This window comes from Chionomys nivalis, chromosome 16 (assembly GCF_950005125.1).
Source record: "Chionomys nivalis chromosome 16, mChiNiv1.1, whole genome shotgun sequence".
In the NCBI taxonomy this organism is placed as follows: Eukaryota; Metazoa; Chordata; class Mammalia; order Rodentia; family Cricetidae; genus Chionomys; species Chionomys nivalis.
The window spans coordinates 31131867-31155705 of NC_080101.1; the positions used below are offsets into that span (position 1 = coordinate 31131867).

At 37.7% G+C, this 23839-nt stretch overlaps 1 protein-coding gene and 1 long non-coding RNA gene across 4 annotated transcripts in view; one reads left to right on the forward strand and one right to left on the reverse strand.

Annotated features, from left to right (window-relative positions):
• LOC130888163 (uncharacterized) overlaps positions 1–3599 on the reverse strand; it is a 34757-nt gene extending 31158 nt beyond the window's left edge. Inside the window, exon 1 of the long non-coding RNA XR_009058427.1 lies at positions 3123–3599. This is a non-coding gene — a long non-coding RNA (uncharacterized LOC130888163). The remainder of the gene's footprint in view (positions 1–3122) is intronic.
• A 971-nt stretch (positions 3600–4570) lies between these two features.
• Positions 4571–23839, forward strand: part of Lingo2 (leucine rich repeat and Ig domain containing 2) — a 1034729-nt gene continuing 1015460 nt past the window's right edge. For 2 of the 3 annotated variants that reach the window (XM_057791061.1, XM_057791059.1), the window contains exon 1: positions 4571–5189. The gene's annotated coding sequence lies outside the window, so the exon portion shown is untranslated. Of the gene's footprint in view, positions 5190–5789; positions 6007–23839 lie in introns of those variants that run through there. The other variant, XM_057791060.1, reaches the window with a different exon arrangement.

The following is a 23839-nucleotide window of genomic DNA, read 5'->3' on the forward strand; positions in this document are numbered from 1 at the left end:
GAGCTGGAAAGCCATCTGGGAGCCTTTGTATCCATTAAACCTGGGCTTTTTCTAATTCGGTTCTAGTTGGTCTGATTTGAATTGTTGCATTTGTGGAGAGGTTTATCAGAAAGTTTTCACTGAACCTGATAAAAGGTAGATGAGAAAATGTTTCACAAAAATTCCATCCATTCTTTTAAATCAGTTCCCTAAATGTAAAGGATGAGATAAATGCAAAATGTTCTTTGTTCCGTGCCTCTGCTAAAAGATCCTTTTTTTTAAAGGTAAAATTTCCAAAACATCCACACATTTACAAGCTAAGCAAACATTCCACCTCTACCTCCACATTTTGTCCTTTTATTCCACAGTCCCAGCAGGTTTTATTAATACTCAAAGAAAACACCTTACTTCATCTGTCTGCTTTTACCTTAAAATTCCACAGAGACATTGATAAATATGACGACTTTCTCATCTTTTGCCTGTAGCAGTATAGTCTAAATATAAGCATAATGTAATGGTACTACACTAATACATATTTGGAGAATATTATATAATATGGGCCACTGAAAATGACAGCTACATTTTTTGTGGCATGTTCACATGTCACTTTAAATTCAATACCATATGCGCCCTGAATCTTTTAAATTTTAACACTTTAAAAATGTGGTAATAATACCTTACATGAGATTGATCGGCAACAAAATATCCAGGGCATAATGCAATTCTTTTAACCGTAAACACTAAATGATATATTTCTAAAATTTTCTTCATAAAAGATGTGTTTTTATTAATTTTAATTATGTGTGTCTCTATATGATTATGGGCATATCAATGTATGTACCCATGGATGGCAAAAGAGGGTGTTCAATCACCTTGGGTTGGAACTAACCACTGAACAACCTTTCCAGCTACATTGTTATAATTCATTGACATAACTGAAAATTTATCATAGCATTCTCTTAATTTTCACATATAGCTAGCAATATGAAAAAATTAAAAGTTACTTAGAACTGTGAATCCATTGTGTCCTGAGCCCCAATCTCTTCAATTTATAATCCAGCAGTTATTATTTTTAGTGGAATAATGCCAATAAAATATAATCTTACTTTTTATTTTTTTATTTTTATTTTTTGGTTTTTCAACAAAAGATTTCTCTGTAGCTTTGAAGCCTGTCCTGGGACTTGCTCTGTAGACCAGGTTGGCCTCGAACTCAAGAGATCTGTCTGCCTCTTCCTCCTGAGTGGTGGGATTAAAGGCATGTACAGTCACAGTCAGGCATATAATCATACTTTAATGCTAAAATGTTTGTTTATTTGTTCTTTCCTAGTCCAGGTTTGTTTTTATTTTATTTTCTTATTATTTGTAGAGACCTGTTTATTTTCTAATGAGAGAGAAAAAGAAAAGGCGTGAATTTGGGTGGGAGCAGCAATAGGAAGGATGTGGGAGGAGCTTGGGAAGGGAAAACCATAATCAGAATTAGTGTATGAAAAAAACCTATTTTCAATAAAATGTGGAAAAAATGTTAACTGTTTCAATATTTCTATACACAAATATATACAAACCAGATTGCCTAAAATGAAGTTTATTAAAATTATCATATTACTTTATCCTGCATAAAAATATGAAAATTTCCTTTAGTCGTGAATAGCTAAAAATGTTTGTCCCTGAATGATTTAACTGAGCCAAATAAGTTAAGATTACAGCCTTCAAATTAAGGCAGATATGGGTTTCATGCTTATTTATGGCAAGATATCTCTGTTACCTTTGGCAAATCTGCATGAGCACTAATGTCACTGTCATCTGAGAACACGGAGCATCACTGAATTAATGTACACGATCCACATGGCAGAGCTTCCCTTGTCAATGGGCTGTCACCCTATGCCTCAGGTTTGTTCTGTATGGGATCCTTCCTAGGCAGCAAGGAACACTCTAACATGCATGTCACCATTCTTGTTTTCCTTGTGCACCATGCTGTAGGAAAGGTATATTGGTAATTAAGGAATAACTTTAATCTATAACAAAGTTACATACTAACAGGATAAATGCTTTGCTTCTGAGATAGTGAATGCCATTATTAAATTACATTAACCTTGAAAAATATAGAGGACAAGTCAGGCTCCACTGAAAGAGAGATATCACCTATAGTGAAGACGACTTTCGTTTCTCAACGGAGAAGAAACATACCTGCGCTGGAAGGATGCAGCAGTCATAGTCTGAAGCTGCAATAAGTTGGATCTGACAGTGATTTTGAGTTTAAACCCTTTTATTTAGTTCTGTAGATAGAGGATGGGATGTTTATCCTGTTATAAATGGAGGCGGGGGCACGGTGTGGCACCCTTGGAACAACCACTTAGTGTACATGTAAATGACCTACTTTATTTTTGAAAGGAGGCATCAGTAGCAGTTTGCATGTCAACAACAGCCAGGCAGATCATCCCAGTCCAGGTCCTTCCTGGAGAGGAGTCTGCTCAACAGCAGGGAATTTTCTTTCATCAAGAGGATCATTCAATTGTTGTAATCCACATCCTTTGTTAATTGATAGGTCCATAAAATAAAACCATAATGTAATGATTGCCTTATGTTGGAAATTGTTTCCACTTCAGTTCACAACAGTTACTTATTAAAGACGGAACACAATCACAACTCAAGAAGTACCAAATCCTATGACCAGGAGACAATGCATAGATAGCACCAAGTTCAAAACCATCTTAACATTCCTCACTTGAAATGCTGCAAAACTAACCGTGTCCAAAATACATCTTAGCATGTCAAAACTAAATAAAATGCATTCTTAATTTCAATTGTTTAGCATTTCTCCTGAATACACTTTTTTTTTCACCTATGCTCCTCGAACTGGCTTCTAACTCTTGCTTTCACTGCACCAGATGGAAAATAGCATTGAATTCAAACACTCAGACTCTGTGGGTGCCATTCTCTGGGCAGCAGAGCAAATGGCTTGTGGTTAACTCACTCCTAGGGACAGTTTCGAAGGATTCAGCATCCCCCAAAACAACAAGAATCTCAGAAAGTGATTCTGTCTGGTTCTTTCACACAGGCTCTAAAGGCCACTCACTCAAGAAATTCAGACTGCACCCCTACTTTCGGGATGATGCTGGGAGCCCTGAATGCTGCTACAAGCTTACCTTGCTATGCTTTGCTACTGAGGCAATGATTACCGTTGCTGCAGCTCCTACCAACCTAAGTTTCTTCTGTTGCTCAAAATCCTCTTTCCTTCCACTTTTGGCAACCCACAATTCCTCCTGCAAGCGCTCAAAGACTGTATTTTCTCATTCTCAGTCAGTTAGCTGGCAGGAGAGGACCACTCAAAATACCCTGGATCTTGAGAGAAGATGCTCTTGTGGAGACAGCGGGGGAGTGGTGCACGTCCCTCCTGCAAAGGGTCCTAGCGCCATCTCTGTGCCGCATCACTTTTCGTTTTCTGCCATACCCACAGAGATTTCGTGAAGAGCCTGGGAGAAAAAACGCGGAGTCACTCATCCTTTCCAGTACTTCGGAAGCGGAATAATCGCAGTAAAGCTTTGCCGAACTTGAGCGCGGAGCATGAAGGAGAATCAGGGCTCGCAATAAAATACCAAAATAAAATAATCAAAGAAACCGTCGTGGCAAAAGTTTACTTTCCTTTCTTTTCCCCCATTAGCAATGAACTCCTGCTCTCCAGTCCAGGTAAGACAAATTCCAGAGCATGGATTCCTAGTAGGTTTTTGTCGCAGATCTCTGATTGCTTCAAAGAGGAAAGATGATCTGGCTTAGCGCGCCCAGTTGCGCAGTAGAAGGGGATCCCTGCCTTGAGCACAGAGTCAGTTGCCACAGGAACTACAAGGAGAACTACACCACTATTTCTGCCAAAATACTGGAAGGGGATATGAAATGGACTGGATCTCCCTCCAGGCTTCTAGTCTCTCCTCTTTCTACAGCTGACTCTTTGGCTCACTACCATCCAGTTTTTAAATAAAAGTATAGAACCCGAAATTAGTTCTGATCCAAAAGCTGGCCAACGCAAGTCCCTGGTCAATTCTTTGCAAAACCATCTAGGTGAACTTCGGTAGCTCTTTGAGACAAAGTTATGGAATGGGAACGAGGGAATGTCGCAAGGAGATTCTGTCCAGGATATGGTGTCAAAATTCTTCCATTCAAAGGATGTCTGGGAATCCCTTGCTTGGTGAGGTGCTGCGGGAAATTCAGTTCTCCACTGAAGATGGGGCTGGTCACCCTGAAAGGTGGAGATGGTTAGAGGATCTGAAGTCCTGCCATCTCCGGGTTCAGGGTTCCTGGAGAAGAGCTGACCACCGGGAAGAGCTAGGAGCGGAGATATGAGACCGGGAGGGGAGACAGGAGAAGGTAAAATAGACTTGAGGCCTCGGTTAATTGGAGAAGAGGTACGATGTCACCATGCTTCTCATTCTGGTAACCCCTGGTGCGGGCTCGCCTCTAGCTTTCGCCTGTGGCCTGGGGCCGCGATCGTGAAGCTGGGCGTGCGTGTTGGTGCGCGCGCGCGGGGGTGTGCGTGTGAGTGGTGCGTGTGAGCCGGGCGTGTGTGCGCGCAGTCCGCGCGCTGAGTGTGGCTGCCGGGACCCAGCAGCCCGCCACCCGCCCGGTGTCCCTCCTTTCCAGCTATTCAGCCTCCTCACCGGTCTTCCCATCATCCGCCCCTAACCCATTACGACCTCCACTCAAAGTTTCCTTGGCAGAGACGCCTGGGCGCAGCGGCTGGAGCCAAGACGCCGCGGTGGAGGGCGATCCTCGGCGTGGCTCTACTGCCTGCCGGCACCTGCTCCGCACCAAACGCGCCGGAGCGCAGGTTTTCCTACTTGGCGGGAGCAGGGGGAGGGGTGCGGTGGAGAGAGAAGAAGCCTAGGCTCTTGACAGAATACACAGCTTGGCTGCCCAACGCATTTGTGGGGTCACGGAAGAAAACTGGATCCGCAGCCAAGTTGCCTGAGCAGGAACAGGGGAGGTTTCCACTGCCACCGAGGTTGTCCCTGTCTCCGTCACAACAGGCGTGAGGGTTTAGAGATGCCTTGGCTGCCAGGGCTTTAGAATCCAACATTTCCTCCTTGGCCCCTGTGAAAGAAAACGCCAAGAGAGCTGAGACAGGGGGACGCCTGGAAGGAGACCCCGGACTCCAGTGCGCTTCATCCTCCTTGGCTTTGGATTTTAAGGACACGAAGGGACACCAACAGCATCTCAAGGTAAGAGACAGCAAACCCGCTGCTTGAATCTCCAGAGAGAATAACTTAAAATAGATTTGGGGGAATACAGTGGGGGTTAAGGCAAGTTACGCGGAACCCCCTGACTGTTGCCACGCAGCTGCACAACCCGCGCGAATGGCTCCAGGCAGGCAAGTGGAGGACCAGCCAGTGCAGATGGTTGAGATCCAGGCGGCATAAGGGAGTGTCCTATCCTCACACTTCTGGATATCTATTGGGAATTGCATCTGGGGCTGGTTCCTCTGTCCAGGTTGATTTACATCTGGGCTTGGCCCTTGTTTTGTTTATATTTTCTATTCTGGAGAGGTTTTTCCTTAGCCCCGTACACCCATTCCCTCTTTGAGATAGGGAGCTGTAGGCATTGGTCAGGAAGTAGATTGGGTGGCTGCCGAGGCTGTAGTAGGCGGGCGGGATGCGGGGATCTGGGAGTCCACGCGGCCACCAAGTCCGCTCCCTGCAGCCGGCGTCGGAGCCCGGGCGCAGCGGGTCGGCTGCGTTTCGCTTGGCCTCCGCTAGAGGCTCCCAGCGGGCGCGGCGGAGCTGGTGGGTGTGGGGGCGCCGGGCGACCGAGGGGCAGCTCGAGCAGAGAGCGTGCCCGCCGGGTGGCCAAGGCTGCGCTGCAGAGGGGCGTCTAACTTGGACGGGTCGGAGGACGTGAGCCCGAGTCTCCGTGCTCCTCCTGGCGCCCCGTCGCCAGGACCCGAGCCGGAATCCAGGCTGTGTTCTAAAAAGCTGTGCTGGGATCCAGAGCCACTTCGGGGAGGCAACAATAGTCAGCGCTCTGAGGGCAGCCCAGGAGGTAAAGCCTATCTCTACTTCCAACATTACTCCCGGGTCTAGGGAAATTCTCTGGCTGCTATTCAGTTGGCACCCAGGGAAGGGTGGGGGAAATCTGTGAGGTCCCTGTCTGCTATTTCTTTCCTTCTTCTCTCTGACATTCTGGGGTCTGTGCCTTCGAACTCATCCCTGTTTCCCCTGCTACTCTGGAAAATTGCTTCCTTTAATGGCAAGTTTTGGTTGTGTTTATTTTTAATAATTTTTTCTTAATTTTTTTGTTGTTGTTGGTGGTGGTGATGGTGTGTGCAGGGTGGCTGTCACTCACTGCTAGGAGCTCAGCAAGGCGATCTGCTAGGTCCCCTCTGAGCCGCAGTGGACCCTGAGTGCAAGACTCAAGGGATGGGGTGTGGTGACAAAAGAGAGAACCACACCCTCTGCCTTTCCTCCCCCTTCCTCTTCACCTGCTGGTGGAGTCGCCCCGTTCAGCATTTTACTGAGCTCCTTGCCCAAGGGACTGACTCTGAGAAAGAGCAGAGCTGCTGAATGACTTGGAGAGGGGAAGAAAAGATGAGTAGGAAGTCATGGCCAGAATATCATGGGGCAGAACGAGGATGAAGTTAAGGCTCCTGAGGAGGTGTGTGTGTGGAGGGGGGGTTGTTGGGAAATTAGCTTTGAGTTCAGATTATTTGACGAAGAAAGGCTTTCCACATTTCACAGTGCTCTTGACATTTTCCAGTATGTTCAATCCACTAAGAAATATCTCTGCTAAGTATTGACTTGGCCATGGTGGCCACTGGATATGTTTGATTGTTGTGTATAACCCACAGAAAAGTAAATGGATATTTAAAATATTTGCATACTTCAAGAGATTACTGTGTGTCTGTCACAATGCTAGAGATACATTTTCCAGTGTGCTGTGTAGAGTTTGTGCTTCTCACGTGTGGTCATTTTCTACTCTAACTCAATTTTAGAGTGCACTAAGGGTGGTTGTTACACCTCTTGTGATATTAACCCTCTTATGGAATAATACTCCAGGAAGGAAAAAAACAAAAACCTGGATCATTGTATGTTCTGGGAATAATGAATAAAAGCCAAGATCTAGCAGTTATGATATACCAGAACACACGATGAAAATGAGAGGAAAACCTGACTTTCAGAACTGAGAAGCCATGGTTAACATTTTTTTAAAGACATCTTTGTATGGGTGTTCTCACCATCTTTATTAGTGTATATTACTTGCAATGCCGCTGAAGTGTGAGGCAGACAAAATTGAAGCACTCCCTGATGCTGAAAGCCAGCGTATGTATTGGGATAGTACCAGGTATTTTCACCTTAAAGTTCTCAAGTGGAACAACTGATTGTTGATGATGAAATGGTTTAGTTATCATTCGTGTGGAAGATATCCATTATTTACCCATTGATAAATCTATATAGGGAAGTTAATTTTTCACACAATAACTGTATTTTAATGTCAATGGAGGGTAGAAAAAATATTGATGTTTTATATTACAGACTATTACACAACATCATCTAGAGAGCATCTATATCGTTTTTCAGGGGAGGCAAGATTAGATACCTTACCAGGGTCCCAGGAAAATAGTTAGTTCTTAAAATACATTGTCCTTAGAAATTCTGAGTCAAACACAATGATTATTACCAGTCTACATAGTTACCTACATATACAGATACACAGCATGCATTTGTAGAATTAACCAAAAAAAAAGTGAAATTTAGGGTTCAGTTGTCTTTCTGAAACACATTTAAGGCAAAAGATATTTTTTATATTAAAAGCCATGTTTGAGGTTTACAATGTTTTGTGTTTGATAACATTTTATTGAATCAAACAAGTGACGCTGCTTTGCAGTCTCGAATTAAGTTTTGAGGCACCATCTCTAAAATATTTTCTCCCTGGTGCAGGCAGTTTTAGAAAAGACCAAATATTGAACTCTTCCAGGGATGCTTTGGAGCCAAAAATGGCCTGGGTCCTATGAAACTTCACATGTAGAATCAGAACCGATAGGAAGTTGTCACAAATTAATTGCCTTGATGCTTCAATTAAAAACTGATTATGATCTGTCTCTGGTAGTCATTACGGTTGGTTTCCTTCGGTCTCCAGATATTCTGGGAAAGGACTCTAGGTGGAAATGTTTTCCCGCAGTACAGGGAGAAGTGGTCGCTATATGCAGACAGGCTTGGCAATAACTGATTCTCCAGTCTGGCTTGCTTTTTACACAAGGCAGCATGTTAGATGGAAAAGAAAATCAATTTTCTGATTTTATATGAACATTCCCCCTCCCTTTTTAAAAAAGGCCTCAAAGTAACCTTTTTATGATTTTGATGAGACGATATGTTAGCAGGCCACATCCTTTAATGGTTTAGAGGTTACTTCAGCATGACAAGCTTTAAGAACTGGTTAGACACAAAACAGTACATATCATGAAGGTAAAAAATTGAATTTGTAAACCATATTTGATAATTAGATAAAATAGAACACTACAGACAGGTGAAATTCCAGGGCTCAGCCTTACCTCTCTAACTGCATTCACCTTTGTGATTTCCTTTCCTTTTTTTTGTTTTTTGTTTTTTTTGTTTGTTTTTTGTTTCTTTTTGATGTGCATTTAAGAATGTTTCTATCTTCCTTTAATTTATTTTCTTCAGAATAAAATCATTGTGAGGTATTTTACAATTAGTAGCTCTTAATCCATTTTTACATAGGTGCCAGTCACTTGGATGTCTCCTTAATTGGGCAGTGACCACTTTGGAAAGGAAGGATGAGTATTAGTGGGTATGAATGGGCTGCTGTGGAGCTTTGGTGTTTCTGCTTCCAGGGCCTTTCCTCACTGTAACCCACTGTGCCTTGTTCATCATGAGCAAATTGCTCTTGCCGGTCCCTGCTCTGAAATTACTAGTGAATTTTGGGAAATTTTACATTCCGACCAAGTCATTATATTATATTATACTATATTATATTATATTATATATACACATGCATACACACATCTTTGTGTACCTATATCTTTATCTTTGTGTATGCTTAATATGACACGGGTTCCAACTGTGATTGTTTCCATTAAAATTAGGAAAGTTATTCAATATCCATAAGCACTTTTAAAGTAGTTAGCTTCTGGACTGTTGGTTCAGTAGCTTAATCTATAACATTAAACTCAAGCTTCATCTAACATCTTGATTTTTACAGTAGACCTAGCCATAAGAAATCAGATATCCCCCTTGTCCTGTTTCATTTTAGTGATTTCAGTGCCAGGAGTGTTAGCTATGTGTTTCTTTTGTCTAGTGACAAAATTAGCAAGAAACTAGCAGATATTAATGAATTCTGGATTTGAATAAAATTTTGAAACTTCATTGGCATACTTATGAGGTCTTTGATAAATCAAGAAGACCATTAGGATTTGTAATTGGAATACAGTTTTATTGTAGAATATTATTTTAAGATGTGTTACATTTTTTAATGCTATGGAACATTTATTTTAATGATACAAAGATATGTTGCATTTTTTTAAATGTTGCATTTATTTAACTCTGTGAAACTGTGTTACTTTACCTGCCTAAAACACCTGATTGGTCTAATAAAGAGATGAATGACCAATAACAAGGCAGGATAAAGGATAGGTAGGACTGGCAGGCAGAGAGAATAAATAGAGGGAGAAAAAGAGAGAAAGGAAGAGAGATCAAGGTATGAAAAAAGAAGGGTACAGCCACCCAGCCACATAGCTAGCCGTGGAGTAAGAGTGAAAGTAGGATTACAAATTAAGAAAAGAAAAAAGCCAAGAGGCAGAAGGCAGACGGGGTAATTGAAGTTAAGAAAAGCTCTCTAGAAACAGACAAAGCTAGGGGTGGTCATTTATAAGAAAGAATAAGATTCTCTTGTGATTTATTTGGGAGCTGGGTGACAGGTCCAAAGAGCCAAAGAGAAAAACTCAATAACACATTTTGCTGTGTTTCTTAGTTACATTCATTGGTTAATATTAATCTCAGCTCTGTTAATTAGCTGTAACTGTAAGTCAGATATCATTTCCTGCTTTTCAGCTTTGGATTCACTGTCAATGAGTTTATTTTCATTATAAAGTGAGTAAGACTAAATTGAAGCCTAGAGGTCTACACTAGAAAACAAATTGCATTTTGTTTCAGATAATAGAACATAATAGCAATCTGTCCACAAAGAGGGAGTTATCTTCACAAAATTCATAACCAAATTTCAGCGTAGCAGAAATAGACGTAGACATTTACAATTCCTGGCACATTTCAGCTCTAGATGTGGCGATACAGAGTTGGTGAAGTGCATTCTAAATTGCACTGCATAAGAGGACCTCGTATCTTTATACAATTTCATTCTAATATAAACTATGGTTAGCTCTGAGGCATCTACCTAGTAGCCAGCACAAAAGGAAAAGCTAAGCATGCAAAGTATATTGCTTCTGGTGTTTCCTGGGAGTCACAAACTGCCTCATGGGGAATGCCAAGATATAAAACAGTGGGCTCCAGTGCTCAAAAGGGAAGTGTTTTTATCATCCTAAGAATTATTTTTTGCTGGACTTGAGTCACACATGGACACACATTCTTATATAATCCTCTCACCCTGCGAAGGCACAAGCCTATGTATACATATGGGGGAGGGGAAAGACAGTAGTTCACGTAAAGATGAATGATGACTAGAACCTGCTCATTAAGCTTGTGGCTATGGTTTATGTATAGTTTGTTTTATGTAATTTCACTTGTAGGTAGTCACAAAACTATAGCCTTGTCCTCAGTTGGTTTCATTTATATTAATTAATATTTGAAAAGATGTTAATATTAACATGATGTTCTATTTTATTACTTGGCATTTAAAGTATATATGATTTTTCATTGTTTATTTCAAATATACATATAATGTGTTTCAGTCAGATTACTCCCATTCTGTCCTCTTTAATTTCACACCCATCTCTCTCACTTTTTCCTCCTAAATTCATGTGCTCTTTGTTTGCTTGTTTCAACCCACTGAGTTTTTTTAATGCTACCTGTATGTGCATGGGTATGGAACTATCTCCTGGAGCCTAAGTGGTTAAGTCCCAAATGCCTAAAAGAAACTGGTCCTTCTTCCTGTAGCAACCATCATTTGTCATTAGCTCCTCAGGAGAGATGCGACTTCATGTGACCCTCCTCCATCCATCCTGGAATTTTGGAATGCTTGATTTTGTTCAGGCCTCAAACATGCGGTCTCAGCCTTTATGAGTTTACATGTGTAATAGTCCTTGACATGTCTGGAAAATGGGTTTTTGGTGCAGGCATCTGTTCTCTCTAACGGTCTTTCTTTCTGTCCCCTCTTCTCAAGTGATCCCTGATTCTGCAAGGGCTTGGGGAGTGTTTTTGTAGACACCCAATTTATATTTGAATATTCCAGTCTATTAGTATTTGCATGTTGACTAGGAAACTAGAAATGGACCATGAGAGAAGAACCTGTCTCCCTTGGGTATGCAAATATGAATACACATATCAACAGATGTAGAGTTAGCATCAGATTATGGGAGAGACCATGGAACATGTGTCTTTCTGAGTCTGTGTTCTCTTGCTGTGACTGATTGTTTCTAGCTCCATTGATTTATCTATGAGTAATATAGCTTTATTTTCTTAAAGCTAGACAATAATTCATTGTGCATATGAACCATAATTTTATTATCTATCAGATTTTTTTGGGCATCTAGGCTGTTTCCATTTTCTGGATATTGCAAATATAGTATTGTTAAACATAGTTGAGTAGTCATCTTTGTAGTAGGATCTGTAGACCTTTGGGGACATGCCCAGAAGAGGTAGAGCTGGATCATGTGCTAGATTTATTTCTAGTTTTGGGGGAACTCAACTCTGATGTTCATAATGATTGTACGAGTTTGCCCTCCCAACAATAGTAATGAAGTGTCTTTATTTCTAGACATTCATGAAAGTATCTGTTGTCATTTTAAATCATATAATCTTGTTTAATAGAGAAAACAAGTTGATAAGAAGCAAGTAGACTACCATCAAGTTAAGAAAATACTTGCTAAGTATCTGTTATTTACAAAGGCTAGTTAAATATTTGCTAAGTTAAAGCTTGATAATCATTTTGATATCTACAAGTCTCTACCAAATAAAACAAATAAGCAAAAAACAAAAATGGAAGGCTGTGTCACCAAGCAATTAAGAGTAGGATGAGAACATGAGCAAGGAAATCAGGACCACGAGGGGTGCACCCACCCACTGTGACAGTGGAACTGATTTATTGGGAGCCCACCAAGGCCAGCTGGTCTGGGACTGAATAAGCATGGGTTGAAACTGGACTCGCTGAGCATGGTGGACAATGAAGGCTGATGAGAAGCCAAGGACAATGGCACTAGCTTTCGATCCTAATACATGAACTGGCTTTGTGGGAGCTTAGCCTGTTTAGACGCTCACCTTCCTGGACGTATATAGAAGACCTTCGTCTTCCTGCAGGGCAGGGAATTTGGACTGCTCTTCAGTATCGAGAGGGAGGGGGAATGGTGTGGGGGGAGGAGAAGAGGAGTGGGGATAGGGGGAAGGGAGTGGGGAGAGGGGGCAATATTTGGGAGGAGGGGAGGGAAATGGGAAACGGGGAGCAGGTGGAAATTTTAATTAAAAAAGAATAATAAAAAAAATAACCCACCTTATGGAGCCTTGTTATTACTATCTGAACTATTAATGGTAGTCACTGATGCCAAGAAATGGGATACTACTGTAATAAATAGCTAATATGGATAAGTTGCCTTGAAATGATATGAGACAGACTAGAGGAGACTAGGAAAGCAGGCAAGAAGAAAACTATACTGTCATGAGCAGATTGTACAAGATGATTCTGGTGAAAGTTATAAAGGAAGCCTCTGTCATCTTAGAGAATATAGAAGTGTTCATGATCATCATATCAATAGAAATATGGATGGTAAAGACCATTGTAATGATATCTTCTATGATAAGGACCATAGTATTGGAATCAGGAATAAAAACTATACTGAACTTGGGAAAATTTAAAAAAAAAAAAAAGAGTATTCTGTAAAAGCTTTGTAGAGGGGGTCTAAGTTAGGCTTCCTACTGTTGTGACTTATACATGACCAAAAAGCATGTTGAGGGAAAAGGTTTTGTTCATCTTACACTTCCACATTTCTATACATTATTGAAGAAGTCATGAAAGAAACCCAAACACAGCAGGAACCTGCAGGCAAGAGCTGATACAGAGGCCACAGAGTATTTTTTCACTGACTTATTCCCAATGGCTTACTCAGCCTGCTTTCTTATGGAACAGAGGACCACAAGCCTAGGATGGTGCCAACCACAGTGGATTGACCTTCTCTCATTGAACACTAACTGAGAAAACGCCTTACAGCTAGATATAATGGAGGAATATTCTCAACTGAGGCTCCTTCTTCTAGCTTGTGTCAAGTTGACACAAAACCAGACAGTAGAAGGAGGGTTTATTGAAAGGACTAATATGGGGTATAATTTAATTCTATGGCCTTAATAATAATCTTAGCAGTGCAAGTAAACTCAGTAATAAGATTGAAGAATTGGGAACAGATAAAAATATATATAAGTTTCTTAATTTGGTACCAGATTTGGATAGTAGGTACAGAAATTGATATAATTAGAAACTGTTAATACTTTCTGGAGTACAATTTATATAATTATTACTTAACCATCTATTCAATAGCAAATGCTCATAACTATAAATATTAGATTCCCTTTGAACAAAGCCTCCTCAGAGTTGCTCTCCTGAGTCTCTAGTGATCCATTATATATACACAAGAGGAAATGACTAGTGTGAATGGCTCCATATCTTCAGAAGACATCGTATTTGTGCACAACACCTCCTCTACAAAGCTGGCTGTGAATGGATAAAGAGTATAAAATCCAAACTATGGAAAAGTACTCAGCAATTAAAAGGAATAAAGTCAAGACAAGCCACAATTTAGAGAACCATTAAACCAGTATATTCCAGTAAAGAAATCAGAAACATGGCTATTGCATGGTTTTGCTTATATAAAATGTACAGAGAAATGTATCTGTAAAGATTGCTAGTTGTGTTTGTCTGGCAAATGGGGATGAGAGTGAAAGTGGGCATGACATATTTTAGTGTAGTTGAATCTATTCTGTCATTGGATTGTGGTGAAGGATGCGTAAATATATTAACTTAGTAAACATCTTTCAATTATTCACTTAAGTAAATTTAATGACATATACTTTATTTAAAAGTTAGGTTTAAAATGTACAAACTCAAAATAAAACAGGACACAAAAACTTTTCTATAAGTAAAACACTGATACAAATGATATCATTATAAAATCCCTCTAACATTTAAGAAAAAATATCCTTTTCACCCAAATGAGAAAATTATAAATGCTTTATTATTTTAAGTTGATTCAAAGATCAGCATTGCATTTATACCAATATCATGAAGAAGTATAAGAAGGTTACAGACCAATATCTATGAGGAAAATAGATATGAATATTATTAATAGAAGTAAAAATGCAAATATTAGCAAAATTTAAAGAGATAAAATATTATCGACAAGTTGATTCATTTTGTAAGTGCAGTGGTGGCATAGGATTAGAAAAGAAATAAGGTATTAAATAAAAACCAATATACAGCTAATGCACTAATAAAGAATGAAAAGGTTTGAGAAAATCTGACAATTAATTAATTGTCCTGGAAATTGGATGCATGACTTTAACTCATCATAGGCAAGTGATCTTTGCTGAGACTACATCCTCACACCTTACAATAATTCTTGGAACACCTCCTTTCAAACTTGAAATAGAATGAAAAGCCCATAATATTGGTTAGAAAAAACTAAAGTAAGAGTAGAGTTAATATAATACTTAATGATATTATATTAAAGCCAAAATGTCTTGCCTCTGATCTTGGAAAGGAATCAATAAAGAGCCGGTACATTAAGAGGAAGATATAAAATCACCTTATTACAGTGTGAGAGTTTGAAAATAAGATGATCCACATGCCTAACAGAGATGGCCAAGAATTGCACTGCTCATGAAATTGGTGTTGGTTTAAAGGATGTTGAATGAAATCATCATTAAATACCATTATGGATAAATCTCTGAGTTCTATTGCAATCATAAAAAAAATGTGGTTGAAGAGCAACAGTTAATATAAAATTGTTCAATATAATAGATATTTAATATAAATTTCATTTGTGTTAAACCACAGAATTAAAAAAATGCTTATAGGCTGTTGTGGTAAGAAACCCAACTGAAATAAACTAAACACATAATAAAAGATTGTGTTTGGTTGCACAAAAGTAAGAAAATCCAACAGTAGGGGTTTATTTATGACGATTGAGACAGTTTCTGGAAATTCTCTAAAAGATACCAGTAACTGGTGAGCGAACACTAGTAAGCTACTTACATAAAAGATGAATCCAGATCATTTGTCTTTTCTACTTCAGCCCGTTTCCTTACATATCTATAAATCTCAGTGTACTTTTGACCACATTAAATTCTTATATACTATTATTATATATATGCATTTCTCATTTGAAAGAATTTCCTTTATCCTGCAAGCCATTTTATGAAGAGAAACATTATTCTTCACACTAGAATTCACACTGTTTAAGGTAAATTCTTTTTTTTTCTTTTTTCGAGACAGGGTTCCTCTGTAGCTTTGGAGCCTGTCCTGGAACTACCTCTTGTAGACCAGGCTGGACTTGAACTCCCAGAGATCTGCCTGCCTCTGCCTCCCGAGTGCTGGGATTAAAGGTATGCGCCACCACCGCCCGGCTTAAGGTAAATTCTTAAATCATTTATTTGATTGAAACCCTTTTCTTCATTTGTAGATTTTCATATTAAAGAAATATTATATACATGTATGATTTACAAGGTAAAGCTCCCGTGATTCTGAAGTTTGGACCGGGTATAAAGAAATGTTGCTGAAGAAGTAAGAAAAGGATGCTTTGTGGGTAGAAAGCAAGAATATCTAGACACAGAGGCTAGAAAATACTTGAAGATGGATGTTTTCTAATATTTAATTTTTAACTTTGAAAACTTTATATATGACTATTATTTTTACATTATTTCCATCCATCAATTTTCCCTACAGCTCCTCCTGTGTTTCCCAGACCATCTTAAATTCATGACCTCTTTAATAGTTATCTTTAATATTTAGTGTTACACATACACATATTATACACACACAACCTACTTAATCAGTTACCATTTATGTTCCCTACTAGTTTTATTTCAGTTTGTCACAAGCTATTGTCGTTTTAAAAAATGGAACTTCAGTTGAGAAAATGCCCACTAGATTTGCCCTGTAGGCAACCGCGTGGAATGCTTTCTTAGTTGATGTCTGAGGTGACAGGGAAAGTTCCCTGTGGGTGGTGCCACATATAGACTGGTGGGCAGGACACTGTAAGAAGGCAGGCTGAGCAAGTGTAAGAGCAAGTCACCAAGTTGCTTTCCTCCAGGGCCACTCTATCAGCTCCTGCCTCCAGGTTCCTGCCCTGTTTGTGTTCCTGCTTTGACTTCTTGTAGTGATTGAATAGGATGTGACACTATAAGCTGAAGAAAATACTTTTGTCCAACTGATTTTCTTTATTATTATTATTTTTATTATTATTAAAAATTTCCACCTCCTCCCCTCCTCCCATTTCCCTCCCCCATCCACCCACTTCCCCTCCCTCTCCCTCTCCAATCCAAAGTGCAGTCAGGGTTCCCTGCCATGTGTGAAGTCCAAGGTCCTCACCGCTCTATCCAGGTCTAGGAAGGTGAGCGTCCAAACAGACTAGGCCCCCACAAAGCCAGTACATGCAGTAGAATCAAAACCCAGTGCCATTGTCCTTGGCTTCTCCATCAGCACTCATTGCCCGCCATGTTTAGAGAGTCTGGTTCGATCACATGCTTCATCAGTCCCAGATTTTCATCACGGTGTTTCGTCACAGCACTAGAAACTCCAAGTAAGATAGTGTTGCTCCTATGCACATGTGTTCAGGGCTAACCCTTGGGCTCGTGTAACCTATCAGAGAGCTTGCCTATGGAGAAAACTGATTCTTTAATTGAAGAATAGACATTGATTGGTTTTGGTTCTTGGGATGGGTCCTTGTACGATTTCTCCATCCACAGAGGGATATCAGTAAATGCTTTAAACACTTACGTAGTAGCAATGTCCTCAGCAAAATCACGCTTGTTAGTGTGATTGGAATAATTGAATTTCTGGTTCATACTATTGAAAAACATTTTTCTGTTGTTGTTTGGTTAGCAATAGCAATGCAAATAATAGTATGAAACATGGGTATATATGTTGGTTGTGGATGCTTCCTCTTGGATCTTTTCAAAGAGTAACTTTTAATTATTTGTCCCATTACTCATGCTTTGAATATATTCCATCAAAACATTCCTTATTAGTATTGTCTGATATATCTTAAATATTATCTGCAAACATTAAGGCCCATATTAGATTATTTCAAACATGTTTACATAGTTAATTTTAATTTTATTATAAAACCCATTCTCCATAACTAAATTAGTGGGTACATTGTCTCTTCTTTCTTTTCAGACTTGTTGATTGCAATCACTGGGGAGCATTCTAAAGCATATTTCTCTGTTAGTGATGGATGTTTGTGGGAGCTCAAGTTACAAGGAAACATTTGCATAAGTGGTTAGTTCTGCATTTAACATTCCCTTCATAAGGAGTTGAATAAATCTGCAATAGAAATGTTGGCTGTATGAAAAACTATAATAAAAATATGTTATATTTTGCATTATGCTCAAATGAAGTATGTATAAGATGAAACTAAATGTGAAATGATAAAAATTCTGTTATTTGCAGTGGTTACGTAGCATATAAAATACTCAGGTATAAGTAAATATTGCAAGGAGGCAGACGGCATGCGTGTCCTACAAAGTCTCTAACTTCTGGTTCTGACACCCATTCTTTTGCCCACATCACATTCTGATTGGAGATTGTATGGACGGTGGAGGAATAAAGCTAAAAGTATTGCTCACTCATTGAAAACAAAAGAGGTTTCAGTGATTGATGAACAGCTCAAGAGAAGGTGTGAGGTTTGATTCAATAGAAATTAATGGTTTCAGATTAAAGCTGCAGAATATGGATGATCACCAGATGTTCTGTCAGGAGAGATGGCAGAAAATTATGGAAGTTATTTGCATTTTGGAGGAGAAGGGATAAAACATATTCCTTTCCTGTAGTTCTCCTTTTTAAAGAATAAAGTGCATATAGATACTCCAACTATACTGATTGCTTTATGAGTAAAGTGGTAATGAATTTAGTTAATAATTTATACTTAAGATTTACATTTGGAACAGTATTCAAAATTGAAATAATGTAGAACTTGTTAATAAAACAACTCAATATTTTTACATATATCCCCAAGGCATTGTACTCTGACATTCCTTGATATAAAAAGGACATTCCTAGATCGAGGGAAAATTCATATTCATTCTTTGAAAACTAGCCTAGTGGCACCAGAAAACCATTGATGCTTCAAACAAACAGAAAATTTATTTTTAATGTTTGTCTTATATAAGTATACTTAATGGTGTTATTGTTATTACTAACTGTGTTAATTGACCTGTATAGCCTGCTAAAGCATGTGATTCAGGAAGGTAAGAATTCTATTTTATTTATCATCATTAAAAACCTACTGTTAAAAGTATTTCTCTTTCAATATTGATTTTATAATGATTCATTTGATTTTTAAAAGATGGAGTTTTAAATTATCTATAAAACCACATTGATTATTTTTCTGATTGATAAAGCTTATATATATTAAATAAAACTTAAAGATTTGATTTCAAATTCTGACTTTGCCACTGATTGCTATTTATTGAACTTCATTTCTAATGTAATCTCCAGAGGTGTTAGTTTCCTAAGATATAAAATAAGGAACACAGTCTTTCCTGCCCGGTGTACTCTACATGAAGATGCTAATCTTGGGGTAGGACATTGGTATAAAGTAAAATTCTATACTTAGTACTTATATGAAAGAATTTGTTCTTATATTAGGTTCATAAATAAAGATCAATAACAAAAACTTAAGTGTCATTACGTGTGATACTTTGTGAAACTAAACGGAAATTTTGCACAGAAAAGCAACAGCAAAGAAATAAACCTTAAATGTTTGTTCTGGGAGACTTCCTTTGCCTTTAAATAACATAAATTCTCCAAATTTCAATAAGATTTTATTTTACTGGTTATGTAACAAGAATAACAATATAATTTAGACAGGTACCATGTAAAGATTCAGAGAATAACATTCATTCATTTGTCTCTGTACAGATTGGGAATTATTAAGGAAACCTTAGATTCTGTGTGACTACCAGATTTATCCTGTTTCAAATTACAACCAATCTGAAATAATAGTCAGTACTTCTATATAGAATATTGATATCTTCAAGAATGTCCTATTTTCTTCAAAAATCCTTTCTGTTTCACTAGCAGAGGTAAAAGTATAATCAAAGCTCAGAGCTCAGACAGTTCCTGATTTAATGGCTGCTTTCTTCTTGAGAGAATCACCATTACTGTGTCCTGATGGTAAAGGGTTTGTCACTCTGTGCCAGAATCTAGTTTGTAGGAAATAAATTATGTTTTTCTCCTCTGCCTAGCATTCTTAGTTGGTAATCTTTGAAAGCCTAATAAAATTTTCTACCATTCATTTGCCATGATGGAGCATTGTCCAAGATGTTTTTGACTTACACCAGTTTCTCACAGAATTTTTATGTCTCATTTTGTTTGTATGTGTCTTGGAGAAATTCCTGGTAGTTTGGTAGGATTGTAACCTGTCTTTCCATTATAGTAATAGCCACGTACCTTACAGCTTCCATGAATCTTCAGGCTGTTTGTGTCATTTCCCTCTGAGTTTTCTGAAGGGATCCGCATAGTTTTGCTTTGGTTTGGATTCATTTTGAAAGACTGTTTTCTCCATTACTTTTATTTTGATTTTATATTTCTCTGTAGGTCATCATTTATAAGTTTTCATATATGTGCATAAAAACTGACTATAGAGACAGTCTTTCTAAGTAGTCCAGGCTAACCTTGAACTTGGTAATGGCAATCTGATTACTGTGTCAGCCATATGTGCTTCCAATTTAAAGAAATTTGATTTCTCGTCTTTGCCCCCTCATTAATTCAAGGATATATAATATGGCTACATATTTTATTCATCATAAATCTTTGTAATCATATTTTATTTACTTAGAAAATTCAATTTTTGACTTGTTTTGTGCTAGTTTTCATATAGTATACTTTCTTTTACATATCATTCATCTGATAAATCCTAAAAGTTCATCAAGCTTAGTTCAAAGAGATTTTTGCAGTCTCATGTACTTGGGGAAAGGGAATATGGTCAGCCTCCTCAGTGTTCCCCACTTGTCTCCCATAATTTCTGCACTGAACTTCTCTGATATAGAACCTTCAGAAAGCAAGAAAAGGTAAAACTGCAATCTGCCTGGCTTGACTTAAATACACTTCTGCCCTAATATTGCTCTGGCTTTGGTAAGTTCTCTTTTTAAAGTGATCCTTTGTGTTTCTCAGGATAGTTTAGTAAATGTGAATGTCATCAAACTTATCTGGCTATATGCTTGCTGGATATGTGGTGTAATTAAACTTCCTGGAAGTCTGTGTTCATGAGGTCACATGACTAGTTCTAACCAATAAATTGTGAACAGACTAGCCGTCATTGAAAGTTCTCAACAATCTTCTCTTTCATTCTGATATTGTAGTCAGTGACATTGTAGGTCATCCCTTAGTTTGAGCCAATGAAATTTCAATAAGAGCCTGTAATTGACCTATACTAACCAAACATATAAGTTGCATAAGTAAGAAATTAGTCTCCATGGTTTCAAGTAGTGAAGTTAAATAATTACTTGTTATTGCATAATATGGTCCAGTGGAGCAGAAAAATACATGTATTTCACAGATGTCTTCATTACGACTTTTAACTACATTTTATGTGGTCTAAGAAATGTATTTTCTTTTGGCTACTCACACAACATTTGTCTTCTAGTTCCTGTAAATCTGGAAATCTATCACATCTGTTGCCATTACTCCATTCCTCTGAACATTTTTCTTGAATGGAAGTTGAATCATCTCCCAGAAAGCATTTTCTTCCAAAATTATTACCTTCTTTGGTCTTTGAGAAATGTTCACAGAATCTGGCTTCTTTTAGGGAATGTTTATCCAGATCCTCTTTTGTCATTGTTATTTCAAGACTACACTCATATTCTTTTTTTAAAAAGTACAACTTAAAAACTCTGGGTGGCATGAAAAGATCCCTAAGAATAGCGAAGAACTTCCTACATCATTGATTGTGAAAAATAAAATCTGTTACATAACTTAGACATTAATTGCTGTGTTTCTCAAGCTCAAATAGATCTTAATGCTTTATGTTTGAGGTGAGAATATGACAATGGTGGGAATTATAACACAAGCAGAGCCCTCTTATCCATAATAATTTAACTCCTGAACTTCAAATGGAACTAGATTATAAAACTAGATTTGAGCATCTTTCACAAGTTCTGTGTAGATAAACCAGAACATTCATTAAATATGTGGTATCTGATACCTATTGATCCTTGGCTGTAGATCTCAGCAGAACCCGTGTTGTAAATGGATGTTGCAGATTGTATTCCAGAGGGTTATTAGAATGTAATGTGTACCATTCTGCAGTTTCACTATGCAAATAAAATTAATTAAAAATAGGTTTTTTTTTTACAATTGCAATCCCAGTTTACTTAAAGAAATTTCTGATGACCTGTTTGATGTTCTAGTATATTATTATTATTATTATTATTATTGCTGAAATCAATATGATCTGGTTTAAATTCTCTCAGTTCTTATTTAAGGCTACTTGGGATATTTCTACCCATGGGCAAAGTGGGATTAATTAATGAAACTTTAAAAATGTATTTCTTCTTTCAGCATTCGAACGACACATGCTAACACACTTGCTGGCAGTTTATGCATAGATTTCCAGTGGATTTATTTGACTTCAACAATTAATGATTCAATTTTCAGAATGAACACATGAATAATAATACAAAACATTCTCATTCATGAAGGGAGAGCAGAGAGATAATCCATCAAAGCATATTGATAATGATAGATTAATACTTTCAACTTGTGTCCACTATAGAAATTTAAAGTTAATATAACATGGATAAAACTTACTATAACACAGAAATGTTTAAGCAGGTTGAGACAGCAAAGCATTCTGGTGTGTTTAAGTATCATGATAAATTTTCAAATATTATTTTCATATTCTCAGTAGTCTTGTTATAGTCCTTTTTGTTACAAACATGATCAAAACAATCTGAATGAGAGTACAGATTTCCATACACAGACTTTTGACTCAATTTCTTTTGATTGACTGTGATATGTTATTACTGATGAATTTGAGCATAGAATTATCTAATTAATTTAGACAGGAACATTTTGTAATTCTATTCTATGCTTGTTTGTCATATGGCTGATAAATATGCAAAATTAAAATTTACTATCTACCAATGAATTTTAGTTAATTAAACTTCATGTTTATTAGAATCAGAGTATTTTTAGTATGTAATCTCTGTATATTGTGCCTCGAGAATATATATATGTGTGCACAGATGACTTGAACACGGATACCACATGATGTTCCTGAGAAATTTTGACACTTTAGTCTACTACCTAAACTTTTGGGTTTAATATAAGGTGTACATGAAGACAGCCTTATTATGTCTGATTTATATATGAAGAAACTAAGAATTTCAGGGATCACAGCCAGAGCTACACACTGAAACCCTGTCTAAAAAGGTATATTCCATATATCTGACAAATGACCAAGTCTAATGGCTAACAAGAAGTTTTAAACTCTGTAATAAAACTCAAATAATCTATTTAGAAAGATACTTTAAAAATATAAACAGTTACTTCACTAGAGGATATACTGAGAGTAGAAAACATGTAAAACCATGTTCAAACTCATTTTAGCCATAAGATGCAAATTAAAATCCAAGATGAGATAATCATGCACACTTAGTGGAATGCTTAAAGCAACATAAGAGGTTGGCAAAGGAACACAGAAACTAAATATTCACATACTGTTGGTTTGAAAACAGTTTTAAAAATCTTCAGCCACTTTAAAGAACTATTCATCAGTTTCTTTTCCTTCTCTTTTTAATCTATGTGTGAGAAATAAAACCCAAATCATGCATGTGATCTACTACTGATAAACATCGTAGTCCTCACTTGATAGCTTCTCATAAAACTAAAAGTCTTTAATATACAGCCCTGATAATGCTTTCATGGGCAGTATCTACCACTGAAAAATAATCTTTAAGTAGGAAGTACTTATCAACATCCATACCTACTTACATAACTCTTGAGGAAATTTACTGAATAAAATTAGCCAATCCAGAAGGTACTTGTAGTGTTTGGGTTCCTTTATGTAATATTTTTAAATGACAGAAATTAACAAGATGGAAAATAACATAATATTTGACAGGGTTTTAGAATATGGATGGTAGGGATGTTCCCCCAAAAGGCTGCATATATCTTCTGTGTTGTATTAGTTATTCTTCTGTTACTGTGATAAAATACCATGAGCAAACACATCTTACAGAGGAAGTGGCTCATTTTAGCTTACTATTCTAGAAGGAAAGAGTCCCTCCTAGCAGGAAATATGTAACAACGGTTATTAAAAGCATGGTGGCAAGGGCAGTAAACTACCTGATCACAGTTTTATGTATACACAAGAAGCATATAGTAAGAGCAGGAAATGTGGGCCAAACCAAAGAAACTTCAATTCCTTCAATAGGGTGTATATGTTCAGGATTCCATACCTTTTCAATCAGCTCTACCAACT